General features: G+C 46.0%; 1 protein-coding gene across 1 annotated transcript in view; it reads left to right on the forward strand.

Moving 5' to 3' along the window:
- The first annotated feature begins 1,432 nt into the window (after positions 1-1,432).
- Positions 1,433-12,046, forward strand: part of LOC149327525 (uncharacterized) — a 753,829-nt gene continuing 743,215 nt past the window's right edge. The window contains exon 1 of the mRNA XM_089563244.1: positions 1,433-1,556. The gene's annotated coding sequence lies outside the window, so the exon portion shown is untranslated. The remainder of the gene's footprint in view (positions 1,557-12,046) is intronic.

Consider the following 12,046-nt stretch of genomic DNA (forward strand, 5'->3'; position numbering starts at 1 on the left):
ATGTCCGGTGACGGCGGCCCTACCTCCGGGGGTCGCCGTCCTCAGTTTTCCCGGCGCGGGCTGGAGGACTGCCGGACGTAGGACTGGCGGGCTGGTGAAGAAAACCGTCGAGGCGACGGTGACCTGGACTGACGTTGGGCAGTGGGTGCAGGTGGGACGTTGGCCGCTAGGTACTGATCGATCTCGCGGGGTCGTTCACCATAGCGTGGCAGGGGTGCGTCGTGCGAAAAGCCGCGCAGGCCAATCCGGCGGTACGGGCAGTGACGACGAATGTGGCCTGCTTCGCCGCAGTGGAAGCACAGGGGCCTGTTGTTCGGCGTTCGCCACATGTTTGCCTTCGTGACGGGTGGGCGGTCGGCTGGCAGCGCTGTCGTATACGGGAATCGGTCGGACGGCGCGGTAGGGGCTGGAGAGTAGAACGCCGGCGGTTCGCCGGCGGACCTTTGTCGCGCGCCGGACTTCGTCCTCTTCTGCTCGGTGCTAGTGCCTGCCGGCTGCACTCTGCCCAGTGTGCTCGCCAGGTACTGTTCTGCCAGAGATAGAACGTCCTACCGGCGTCCGTGACAATATTCGTTCTGCTTTTAAGCCTCATTCTTCGCGTGAGGTTTCTTAAGCCCAGGGATGAGCAGTACCGACCTCAGAGCTTTTCGCAGCTCTACGTATTAAACGAGGTGACTTTAAAAATTAAATGGAAGTTCTTCAACTGCCCGACTTCAGTAAGTGTTTTAATTACTTCTGAAAGTTTCTATCAATAAGCCATTGACTCCTTTACAGTGCATTAAAAAGAAGCCAAGAGAAAATCGAAATAAACACCACATTTTTGCTGCTGTAGGCGCCTCCACTTATTCGCAAAATTTAGTGCTGCTAAATAATTTAAAACTGCGACATGAGCCGATGTTTAAGATGTGTTCGTAGGGAAGTGGTAAAGCTGTTGCGCAACATATCGCCAGCAAGGCGACGAATCTCAGCAATCACGGTCAAGACAGATGCGGCACACCGGTTTGCCGAGCGCAACCATGGAAATGACTCTCAGATCCGGCGAAGATCTGAAACTGAATAGGACTGATGCCTGGGCGAGTTGGTATGTCATGTTCAAGAAGAACAGCGCGAAATACACAAGGACTACACAGAAACACAGACAGCGCCTGTCTGCGTGTATCTTCCTTTATTCCTTGTCTATTTCGCGCTGTTCTTCTTGAACTGCAACTGAAATAAAAGAACATCCTTCGCTCTGATACTCTGCGCAGTGCGCACGCTAGCTGTGAAACAGGTAGCCGAAATGAAAGAAGAAAACATCAATAGCTCCACGCGGATAGAAGCAGCGGCGCCCATCGCAGGCGACGCTGGGCGCGGGCCAACGCGCACCACGTGACCAAGAGCAGCCAATGGTCGTAGCAGTGGCGCAGAAAAAAGAACGCACACAAGTTTTCTCCTTCGAGTGTTTCTGTTATCGGGACAGCGCGTCGACGCCCGTAAGCGCATATCCGCGTCGGCTGTGGAGTGCATTGCAACGTGCCTGCGACAATCACGGACGCTGTCGGCCGGGCATCCTCCAGGTGAGCCCTTCCCCGAGTCAGCTGGCGGCTGGATTCGGGCCCTTTATTCGTGGACTCGACCATTACGCAATCGAACACACTCTAAGCATGCCGTTGCGCAGAAAAAGAACATTTGGATCAGATTTACGACGGCCTACACGTTTGTGCCCGGTGTACCTGGGTGCATTGTTTACGCGTAATTCTTTTACATACACTAAGATTCCTGAGAGGAGATTCCTAAGATTCGCGGAGAGGATGCGCAGCGAACTGAAATTTCTGGTGATGATGAAAATAAGCGTGGGTTGAGGCGGATTCAGCGGTATTTTTAAACACCGTTGCGCCGCGAGATAGGGAGCGGAATAATAGGAGTGAACACGAAAGAAGGGAATGTAGAGATCAGGGGCTGTTGAAACAGGGGCCTATTGTGATTTTGATTCAAAAGACAAAATACGTCGTATTTCGCCCTCTTAACAAGTGTATTCATGAGAACATTGTAAAAAAATTCCGCGATGAAGTCATCCAGCACTCCACTTGCTTTAGGTTCCTTTGCGTTGCGTTTGAAGAAAACTTAAACTCGGCCACTCGCGTCGAGAGCGTGAAAACCAACATTGCACGATCTATCGGCATTATTAATAAATTAAAGCATCTCTTTCTTTGTAGACTGAAAAAACAGTTGTACTATAGCCTAGTGCATTCAAGCCTCCAATACTGTTTATCTCTATGGGGTATCAGCTATTAAAACATTTCGAGAGATCAGCCATAATGAAAGCGCCTTTTTAGAGCATACCCTCCAAAAGAACACACATATAAAACAAGACACACTACGTACAACACGGGCAAGATACAGACAAACTACCGCATGCAAAAGAAATATTTCCTAATTCCTGATTTTCGAAATCATCATCGTACGGTTCTCACTGTTGTAAACGAATCGTCAACTCTAGGAAACTTGAAAAAAAAAATTAACCTGTACTTGTTATCGATTCAGATATGATTATTTACCTTGAAAGTGCAAAATGCCTTCACTGTTTCTGCTATTTATTGCATGTACCTTCCATTTTAAGCGTATGTACATACTTTATTCTTACCCCGTGTTGCTTGAGTGTTTTGTGTGTTCAGAAAGGGGACTGACACTTAGACATTCCTTGCATTTCTGTCAGCCTCCTCGACAGACTTTCTTTGTGTTTCGTTCGAAATAAACATTCATTCATTCATTCATTCATTCATTCATTCATTCATTCATTCATTCATTCATTCATTCATTCATTCATTCATTCATTCATTCATTCATGTCGTCTCTCAAGCTTGCTAGTTGTGGCCCGTCTTCAAGAAATCGAAGTTAGGGCGGTTAAGGCGCGTGGCGTTCTGTCGCGCGGGACAGGCGGAAACACTACATGTTCGCTGCTATCACAGGGTAGACACTCGTCGGAACCCGGCTATGCCTGTCCAGTGGAGGTCACTTGCATTACAGATGCTCAAGCTTCTCTGACGGCACAATCACGGAGTAAGTTAATATTACTCCGCGGTCGATACGCAGCCTGTGCGCACTCGAAGGAAAACTGACTGCGCAGCAGGGTCACGGTCGTGTGGTCGCAGCGGCCATGATGGCTTCCTCGCAGCCACCCATCCGGTTGCATGCTGCGCAGCGTGGATGGATGGATAGGAGCACCCCCTTTGAAACGGGGTGGTGGCAATTTCCACCATGATCAGCTTTTCTTACACTATTTTTGTTCAACTGTGTTGCTAACTCTCCGTAAGATTCGCCATCTTCTTTCACTACGTTTTCCTGCACTTCTAACCTAGTGTCACATCTCTGCTTTTCAGCCACCAATCCTCCAATCGCTTTTTGCTAACTTCCACTGCAGATGCCTATGCCAGTGCTAAAATTTGGAACCAACTGTCAGCTAACTTAAAGATAGGTCAATTCTCAATCGCTGTAATAAAGAAGTTTTCTCGGAGCCAGCAATATTCGACAATGCAGCAATAACGTGACCATTGTTATCCTTAACCCTAGGGCCTCAGGAAGAGTGACTGTGCCTGCATCGACATCTGGATGTATAAAATCACTTTTGAGTAGGGGGTGTTCAATGCTTTATATACATTTGCTGCACACAGCACATATGTCATCTTCATTGTTAATTTTTTTGTAGCTACGAGTTCCAAGAGACCCTGACCTAGCTTCAAGCAGTAGGGCACTGCCCCTTGAGTTATCACAGAAAAATTCTTTCCTGATCTGCCTTTTCCGGTATCGATATAGCTCTACACTATGCTTCTTTTCCATTGAATTAATCCAATTTTTAACTTCCGCGTTTTTAACCTGCCGTTTAATGCTCTTTCTTTCTCCGTCCTCATGGCCGGCATACATACTGGTTAGTTTTCTTGTGGGGCAAATGGCTGGAGTGCCAACCTGCATCAAAGGGGCGCGGTCAGTGGAACGGCGGGAAGGGGAGAAGGTAAATCGCGGGTTGCTGGGAAGGTGAAAGCGAAGGGAGCGGCGACTTCGTTAACGCAGTGGTGCAGCGCAAATTATCGGCGCTCACGCACACTTCACACTTCATACTGCGTCCCGCGTTTCGAGGCATGTTGCGGCTTATTTAAAACTAACCCCAGCGCACGTATGCCGTATGAATCTCACTGATCTTCCGCGATTTGAATTTCTTATTAAAGTCATTTGTTAACGCGACCTCAGGTGTTTTTCGCTGTTGTCATAGAAAAACTTCAGCGATGCAAGCACTAAAAAATTAATAAACGAAATGTTTTCCTGTTATGTGGTAGTCCAAAATTGCTAACGATTCGTACATCTGAAAGTCCCGGCGCATCGTGGATTCCGCTGCTTTCCAACAGTCGAGCACGGTCGTCTTAATATCAACATGTATCTCCTTGAATTGGAGCGATTATCGCTTCCGTTGATTTCGCTGATGGAACGCGAAAGCCAATAACGCAAATAAGGGGATAAACTAAGGTTGCTTATCTCAGAATGTACTTTTTCTAAGATTTCTCTCGATCATCAATTCAGCGTTTTTTAAAGAATGGCAGTAAAATTATAACTTTTTTTGCAGATTAGTCCTAAGACAATGACAATTGCATAAATCTCGATATTTTTATGTATGCGTGCAATATCTTATACGAATCATTTCTATAAGGGGCTTTGTCACGTAGATACGCGATTATGTGCTGGCGTTGAACTTTAATTTCCGCGAATGTTGGGTCTTTCAAAACAAACTAATATCTGTATTGTTGAAAACGACGTTTATGACCGTGCAGACATATGCACTTTCTCTATAATAATATAACCCGCCTGGATGACTACACGAACTGGCATACTCAAGAAGCATGGCGGCTATTGAATATACCACGCGGAGATGTGGTTACACTTCATCCGTAACTAGTGAAAAGAGTTTTAATCACAGAGTCACCCCTTAAACGAACCCTGCAACAGCTTTTGAAAGCGCTGTGCAAACTTTTATGAAAAAGGAGATTAATGAAGCGCCTTCGCTTACTAACACTTGTGAAATACGAAATAGTGTTTACGAAATAGTGTTACAGAGACCTTTTAAGCCGCAAAACACAAGCCTAACAAGCCTGCGCTGGGAAGCGATAATTTTGAGAACTTTACCGATGCTTCATCTAAGACTTTGCTCAATTTTCGAAGTAGGCTTTTTTATTTAGAAGAGCTCGTTTTTCGGTGCAGAATTGTCAGCGGTGTAGTATACTTCAGTATAAAGTTAATACGTGCTATTTAAAAGGAAGCTAAACTAATATCGATTAGTTAACTTTAAACTATTACTGTTATAGGCTCCTCAATTATCGAGAGGCGCGTAGCCAATCGCAAGTATTATCGGTATCAGTTTTTTAGAATTTTGAAAACGCGTTTACGCTCGGCGCTGCCGCCAAAGAACAAGCTTACAGTCAGAGCAACCTCTCAAGCGTACGTAAACGAACCACCCATACCCATGCACGTCCCCAACTTCCCAATAATAAAAAGTCTAGGAGGCAGACCCATGCGTCTAGATAGGGGATAATACCATCTGGCCCAGAAGATTTCTGAGCCGCCAGGTCAGAAATGGCGCATTTAATTTCGTCCAACGTGATATCTAACTTCACTACATCACGCTGCTCATCGAATAAGACTTCCAATAAGCAACTGTAATGTGATGTACCATTTTTGACACCGCAACCCCAAACAGCTTCTCATAATAGCCAAAGAAAGCATCAATAACACCAGTAGGATAACTATATGTACAGCCTCCACAGTGAATTTCTAATATTTTTGTCGCAAGAACATGCTGATGGTGATGCATTTTTATGGCTGAAGGGCAGCTTTGGCCAAACAGCACAATGGCACAAATTAGTTTTCATTGCACAAAGTTGGGTCGAAGAGCCATATCCCAGGCATTTCACCCTAAAGAATCCGAACACCAGCCAGGGGAAAGCTTGTACCCATTTCATCACCGGTGGGTACCGCGTGGCACTGGAGATCGAATATCGCACCTTCTGCTGTGAGGTGGATGCTCAAACTACTAGGTGTGAAAGGGAGTCGGCCTTTCAACACTGAGGGCCCGACGAGATGGTTGCTCATCCAGACACCTACGGGACACTGACCTTATCAAGGCTCTCTTGTATCTTTCGGTTTCAAACTGTTGAAGCTCTGTTTTTACGGTACTGATAACTTCTACATAGGCAGCAGTTCAAGAAAAGTAGGCCCGAGCTCACGGAAGTGATGTCTTTTCAAAATAGCGATTCTTCCTGGGGCTTCAATTGGCAAGTGTTTTTTTTTTCTTATTTAAATAGGTCCCTAGTTCTGCAAAAATGAGAAATTACCGCGTGACAACGCGTCCTTCAAGAAAGTAGATACAGCACATTTGAAGGTCTCATCTCAGAGCAGACAGCTATTCGGCTTCCACAGCTGCCATTGAGGATGGAGTATGCGCCGACTGTACATCCCTATCTGAAGAGACACCATGCAGTGATCACTGAAGAATACGGGACGCATCCAGTAACCAAAAACTCTGGCTAACATACCTGCTGAAACGTATATCCTGTCAAGCCGAGTACCAGAGCAGCATTAAAAATGAGTAACATGAATATTATGGCCTTATCTTGTCCAAAGCCCACAAGGTTTTATTCATATGCCAAATGTCTAAGTAAAGCCGAACAAAGGTCATTACACCTACTTAACATTGCTAGGCCTTCTTCCCTATGAACACAATTGAAATCACTATACTGTTACGATCCGTGCACAAATGGGCAAAGAATTGCAAAAAATATCCTTCTTTCGCGCAGCTTAACAGGGACATAAACGCAAATGATTCGCTACTGTACACCCAACATTCTGAAGTCACAGCATATAATTCGCCCGTCGTCATCTATGCAATACGACGCAGCAGTCACCCCAAGCGTGTTGGCGAGGAGTACACCCTCCTGATAAGCCTCTCGGGCGACTGCCGATAACATTGAATTCTGACAAAGAAGGCTCGAGAGCAGCGTCAGCCTCCTTATCAGAGCAGCTTGGTTTCCTGGACGGCTGCTGCATTCACACCGCATTTCTTTGAAAGATGTAACTGATGTTGCCTTCGGCGGTTACGCAAACCCCTAACGTTACGGGTAGTGACCTGAAATGCTGAGACGCTCGCCATGTTCGGTGCTTGTGTTAATGAACGGCAGTAAAGAAGTAATTATATATAGGCACTGTCTTCCTTCCTTTTGATTTTGCACATTGGCACACCGCATGTTTGTCACTTGTGTTTTTTTTTTCTTCTTTCGTTCCTTCTTAAAAGGCTGCTTGGAGTTATAGAAAGTGCTCGAACGCAGCGCGCGCTTACGCTCGCAGCTTGTCGCACTGTATGGATCCTGCCATTGAGCGAGCCTTCCATAATTCGTTATTTACTGCGGTATCTCAGTGTCTTCGAACCTATATTTTCCACTTTTAAGACAAAAAACGCGAGTATTTCCTTTCACTCCTGCTGATAGCACGCTTTTTAGTCACTCATATCAACGCCATCGCACTATACTTTCACCGCACCGGATAACGATCAGAGGTAACGTGTGTTCATCTGGAAACTAAAGAACAAAAGAGAAGGGAGTAGAATAATGCTTTTTTTAAAATAAACCTTCACTGCCCAGTGCCCAAACGCTCTCCTTCCAGACTGCCGTCACTGTCACAAAAAGATACAGCTCCCCCGGTCCTCCCTCTCAGTGCCTTCGGCGCTTGCTCCATTTATTTCATGCATTGCTTTGTGCGTGCCACAATGGAATGGATGAAAACAACATGAGAGCTCTTGATGAATAATTGCATTAGAGAAATTTATATGAAATCACATATCAATTTTTTCATGGTGGTTATCGACGAAAAAAGTCACCTATAATCAATCAATAAGTTTGAATCAGTTTTATTCCAACGGTTAGTAAAAAGAATACATGCGAGTCATCTGGGCCCTTAGCCTTCCTGGCTAGACTTGAGCCCATGCAGGAAGTGCAAAAAATATTATAGCGAGACAACTCAGTATTATAGAGCACCTATGTGACAGTTATTTACAAGTAAAAGCGAAATACTCAGGAAATCATACAATAGTTAGGAGGACAAAAACAAAAATAAAAGAATGAATGCATCCAAGAGAAACACTGATTTATAGTGCAGTCGAATATTGCTGGCTCCGAGAAAACTTCTTTATTACAGCGATTGAGAACTGACCTATCTTTAAGTTAGCAGGCAGTTGGTTCCAAATTTTAGCACTGGCATAGGCAATACTTCTTTTACTTTACACATTATTCACAACTGGAAGGTTAAAACGAGAATTGAAAATATTTCTAGTTGGACGAGATAGATATACGAAAACAGATGATGACAGTGGGATGTTATGGTTTAGTATATGTATAACCTCTAAAGCTAGTTTGAAATCCCTCATAGCAAAGAAAGGATTAATGTCCAGGTCACGAAAGAGCAGAGCGGATCTATCTGTGCGTTTACTGTGTGTTATTATACGAAGGCTCTTTTTGTAAAATTGCTATTTGATTTAAGTAAGTGTTATACGTAAGTTCCCGGGACTATATACAGTAAGTCATATTGTTTTAAAAACTTTCTAGCTTTCAATAAGAGAAAGCAAGCACGTCACAATTTACTGCTTACACGAATTATGTGAGGATTAAAATTGAAAGCTGAATGTAGTGTTACACCAAAATATGTCTGTTTATCGACTCGTTCGAGGGAGTTTGCGCCTATTCGTAAATCATTTAAGCTATTTGAGTTTTTATATGGACTGGAGAAGACAAAGTATTTAGTCTTTAGTCAGGTGTGAATTGGTACTTTATTTTGTAGAAACCACTGGCATATCAGAGAAAGATCACTATTAGCGTAAGTTTCCACCATATTAGGTTCATGGCTAAAGAAGAGAAGGGCTGTATCATCAGCATACATAATAGTTTGGGCATATTTCAGAGCATCTGGCAGATCATATATATACAAAGAAAAGAGTAATGGTCCCAATACCGAGCCCTGAGGCACGGCACATAGGATGGAATGAACGCTTGATACGGATTTGTCAATTTTAACACATTGCTTGCGGCCAGAGAGATAGCTTTCGAAAAACTGCTTTGATTGACCTCTGAATTCATACCGATGCAAATTTGATAGTAGTATATCGTGGTTCTCAGTGCCGAAGGCTTTTTCAATATCAATAAAAATGCCGACTACATACTCTTTCTTATTTAATGCTCTGTTGATAAATTCACTTAAACACTCTACAGCCGTGGAAGTAGATCTGTTTTTCCTGAAGCCATGCTGGTTTTCTACTAGTACGTTACATTTATCTAGAAAACGTGTAAAACGTTTCATCAATAACTTTTCAAATACTGTCTTAAGGGCACTAAGTATTGATACTGGTCGATAGTTTTGGATGTCATCCTTACTACCCGACGGAATTGTATATTGTAATTGGACTTTAGTGGCTGATCGCCAATGACATCATTGCAAAAGAGTATTATTCTGAGAGTTTTTATTGTTGAAGGACATGAATACATGAATACGCTGCGACTTTCTGATGTGTCACAACGAATGCATGAACATGACTCCAGAAACAAAGCGCTCAATTTTGTAAGGGGTGGACGGTGTGCACCTGTAGTTTCGGATTTCACTGTTTCGATTCATTGCGCGGCAGCGTCAAGGTTCCCTTTCAGCAGAAATCGCGGCGACGTCACTGTGCTACCGAAGTGTATGGAAAACGGGTCATGAATGAATGTATAGAATGAAAGTTATTGAACAGATGACAGTTAATGTGTCACTAAGTTCCGAATATGTCGGAAACGACTAGACTATATAAAGCAACTGTCACTACCACTTAAACCAGTTGGGCCAGCTGTGGATTATTCTTCGCAAAAAGCTGCGCGCGCGCTAACAGCGCTGTTCTGCTTCCTTTCACCCTGCGCTCTCTTTTTTCAGAGAGTGATTTTATGCAAAGAAAGTAGTAGTAGTAGTTGTAAAAGACCTTTATTCGATGTCGACCGCCTGGGCAACCAGAAGTCGTTGTTCTTCTTCTTCAGCGCCAAGCCAGTCGAGCCAGGTGGTGATGGATAAAGAGGGTGGGGGGAAGGAACCCGACCGCTGAGCAGCCGGGCAATAAAGAGGCAATAGGCCAGGTCCGCATAGATACAGGGGCAGTTGGTACAGGAAGGGTCCAACCTATAGCGATCGAGAAAGAGGCGGGACGGGGTGATGACTGCATTCGTTTGCATGTGCCGAAGAAGGCGAGACTCGGGCACCGTGAGTGATGGATGATGGGGAGGATAAAGGCGTTTGTCGAGGCGGAGCTCAAGGTAGACCTCTTTTATGATGCGGCGAAGGGTGAGTCTCCCACCGTCCTCCGAGGGCTTGGGCCAGGGGATCAACGGTGCCCGGAAAAGTGTCCCGCGGGCGAGCTGATGAGCGAGCTCATTGCCGTCAATCCCTGAATGCCCAGGGACCCAGCGGAGGAAAACGACGGAAGGCTGCAAAGCGGAGACCGCTCGTTCGACCTCCTGTTGGAGAGAAGGGGTCAGGGTGCGTTTCTGTATGTGATGTATAGCGGCTTGTGAGTCTGAATGGACTGTGTACTCTTGGGGAGAAAGAAGGAGGGAAAATGACTGGAGGGCATGCGCAATGGCGAGGACCTCGAGGGACAATGCGTCTGGAGGGTGTAGATACGGCCCGCTGGTCTGGGTTTCAGGAGCAGGGAGGTGTGGATGGTACAGGGTGTAGCCGCAGGAACCTCGAGGAGCCACGAAGGAGGCATCCGTGTAGGCTACACATTGGACATCAAAGGTGGTGCTGCGCGGCCGCATGACAACGGCCGGCGTGCAGTACGGGGGACATGTTGGTCGGGAGGAGAAGGATGCGAAGATTGGGAGCGAGGGTGGGAATAAGAGAGGTAAACGGGGAGATTGGAATGGGCGAGATACCCGCCTGAGTCAATAACCACTGACCCTGACGGGTAAGGGAAAGCCGGCCAAGCTGCGAGTTACAATGGAGACTGAGAAGAGAACGAAGAGGATGGAAGAGGCCTGTGGCAAATAGCTGAGCGGTAGAGGTAGTGATAGGGAGGTTGAGAGCTGCCTTGTAGAAGCCCACAAGGGCAGTCTCGAGAGCGTTAAGTTGAGTCTGAGTGAAGGAAGCGTAGGGTGCAAAGTACAAGACTTTGTTGAGGGCTGGCGCGTAGGCAACTCGGCACACGTGAGCCTCGTGGAGACCTGAGCGTCGAGTGACCACGCGTCGCAGGAGGTAAGTTACCGATTGCAGGTGGTGACAGCGCGGTGGAGGGCTTGCATATCCTTGGCCGCATGCAAAGGGAAGCCAAGAACTTTGCACTGTTTGACGACAGGAATGGGAGAGCCAGAAAAATGGATAGAGACGAACTGGTTGTGTGAGCGCTGGTAGGAGGAATGGTTGAGAAGGAGAAGCTCGGATTTCTCAGAAGCAGGAGAGAGGCCAGCGGTGGTGAGAAAGGAGTCGATGACATCTAGGCCATGTTGCAAGGTGTCCTGTACAGTCGGGGACAAAAGTCTCCGGACCACGTGTTCGTCAAACGAAGCTTATAGCCCTACTATCAGACAACGGCTGGAGACCGCACTTGTGGAGACGAAAGAACAAAAATTTTACTTTTACCTCCACAAGTGTGATCTCCAGCCGCCGAATAATAGCAGAGCTATCAGCTTCGTTAGAGGGACACGTGGTCCGGAGACTTTTGTCCCTGACTGTACGTGACCGGGAGAGCCAGATGAACACCAGAGAGTGATGTCATCGGCGTAAAATATATGATGCAGGTCGGGAATTTGAGTTAGCTCGTAGGTGAGAGGGGCCACAGCGAGATTGAAAAGGGTAAGAAAGATAACAGCACCTTGAGGAGTGCCATGGGTGAGGTGGTGTGGGTGAGACAAGTGGGCGGTTGCTCGAAAGCGAGCCACACGTTTAGAGAGGAATGAGCGGATATAAGAGTACATGCGGGAACCACAATCCAAAGAGGCGAGTCGAGAAAGGGTGTGAT

This window comes from Amblyomma mixtum, chromosome 10 (assembly GCF_055824585.1).
Source record: "Amblyomma mixtum isolate Tamu chromosome 10, ASM5582458v1, whole genome shotgun sequence".
NCBI lineage: Eukaryota > Metazoa > Arthropoda > Arachnida > Ixodida > Ixodidae > Amblyomma > Amblyomma mixtum.